This window comes from Myxine glutinosa, unplaced genomic scaffold (genome assembly GCF_964187855.1).
Source record: "Myxine glutinosa unplaced genomic scaffold, kmMyxGlut1.1 SCAFFOLD_639, whole genome shotgun sequence".
NCBI lineage: Eukaryota > Metazoa > Chordata > Myxini > Myxiniformes > Myxinidae > Myxine > Myxine glutinosa.
The window spans coordinates 9,497-11,870 of record NW_027616734.1 but is presented as its reverse complement, the minus strand read 5'-3'; positions in this window follow the sequence as shown (position 1 = coordinate 11,870).

Genomic DNA, 2,374 nt, shown 5'->3' with positions numbered 1-2,374 from the left:
TTTCGCACTTGTGTTAGTGTTGAAAATCCACTTTTCGCACTTGTGTTGGTGCAGGAAACCACTTTTGCACTTGTATTAGTGTGGAAAAACCACTTTTCGCACTTGTGTTAGTGTTGAAAAACCACTTTTCGCACTTGTGTTAGTGTTGAAAAACCACTTTTCACACTTGTGTTGGTGCAGGAAACCACTTTTGCACTTGTATTAGTGTGGAAAAAACACTTTTCGCACTTGTGTTAGTGTTGAAAAACCACTTTTCTTATTTGTGTTGGTGCAGGAAACCACTTTTGCACTTGTATTAGTGTGGGAAAAACACTTTTTGCACTTGTGATAGTGTTGAAAAACCACTTTTCGCACTTGTGTTAGTGTTGAAAAACCACTTTTCGCACTTGTGTTGGTGCAGGAAACCACTTTTGCAGTTGTATTAGTGTGGAAAAACCACTTTTTGCACTTGTGTTAGTGTTGAAAAACCACTTTTCGCACTTGTGTTAGTGTTGAAAAACCACTTTTCGCACTTGTATTGGTGCAGGAAAACACTTTTGCACTTGTATTAGTGTGGAAAAAACTACTTTTCGCACTGGTGTTGGTGAAGGAAACCACTTTTCGCACTTGTGTTAGTGTTGAAAACCCACTTTTCGCACATGTGTTAGTGAAGGAAACCACTTTTCGCACTTGTGTTGATACAGGAAACCACTTTTGCACTTGTATTAGTGTGGAAAAAACACTTTTTGCACTTGTGATAGTGTTGAAAAACCACTTTTCGCACTTGTGTTAGTGTTGAAAAAACCACTTTTGCACTTATATTAGTGTGGAAAAACCACTTTTCGCACTTGTGATAGTGTTGAAAATCCACTTTTCGCACCTGTGTTGGTGCAGGAAACCACTTTTGCACTTGTATTAGTGTGGAAAAAACACTTTTTGCACTTGTGATAGTGTTGAAAAACCACTTTTCGCACTTGTGTTAGTGTTGAAAAACCACTTTTCGCACTTGTGTTGGTGCAAGAAACCACTTTTGCACTTGTATTAGTGTGGAAAAAACACTTTTTGCACTTGTGATAGTGTTGAAAAACCACTTTTTGCACTTGTGTTAGTGTTGAAAACCCACTTTTCGCACTGGTGTTGGTGAAGGAAACCACTTTTCGCACTTGTGATAGTGTTGAAAAACCACTTTTCGCACTTGTGTTAGTGTTGAAAAACCACTTTTCGCACTTGTGTTGGTGCAGGAAACCACTTTTGCACTTGTATTAGTGTGGAAAAACCACTTTTCGCACTTGTGATAGTGTTGAAAAACCACTTTTCGCACTTGTGTTAGTGTTGAAAAACCACTTTTCACACTTGTGTTGGTGCAGGAAACCATTTTTGCACTTGTATTAGTGTGGAAAAACCACTTTTCGCACTTGTGTTAGTGTTGAAAAACCACTTTTCGCACTTGTGTTAGTGTTGAAAAACCACTTTTCGCACTTGTGTTGGTGGAGGAAACCACTTTTGCACTTGTATTAGTGTGGAAAAACCACTTTTCGCACTTGTGTTAGTGTTGAAAAACCACTTTTCGCACTGGTGTTGGTGAAGAAAACCACTTTTTGCACTTGTGTTAGTGTTGAAAACCCACTTTTCGCACGTGTGTTAGTGAAGGAAACCACTTTTCGCACTTGTATTGGTGCAGGAAACCACTTTTGCACTTGTATTAGTGTGGAAAAAACACTTTTTGCACTTGTGATAGTGTTGAAAAACCACTTTTTGCACTTGTGTTAGTGTTGAAAAACCACTTTTTTCACTTGTGTTTTTGCAGGAAACCACTTGTTGCACTTGTATTAGTGTGGAAAAACCACTTTTCGCACTTGTGTTAGTGTTGAAAAACCACTTTTTGCACTGGTGTTGGTGTAGGAAACCACTTTTCGCACTTGTGTTCGTGTTGAAAACCCACTTTTCGCACATGTGTTAGTGAAGGAAACCACTTTTCGCACTTGTGTTGGTGCAGGAAACCACTTTTGCACTTGTATTAGTGTGGAAAAACCACTTTTCGCACTTGTGTTAGTGTTGAAAAACTAGTTTTCGCACTTGTGTTGGTGTTGAAAAACCACTTTTCGCACTTGTGTTAGTGTTGAAAACCCACTTTTTTCACATGTGTTAGTGAAGGAAACCACTTTTCGCACTTGTGTTAGTGTTGAAAATCCACTTTTCGCACATGTGTTAGTGAAGGAAACCACTTTTCGCACTTGTGTTAGTGTTGAAAAACCACTTTTTGCACTTGTGATAGTGTTGAAAAACCACTTTTTGCACTTGTGTTAGTGTTGAAAAACCACTTTTCGCACATGTGTTAGTGAAGGAAACCACTTTTCACACTTGTGTTAGTGTTGAAAAACCACTTTTTGCACTT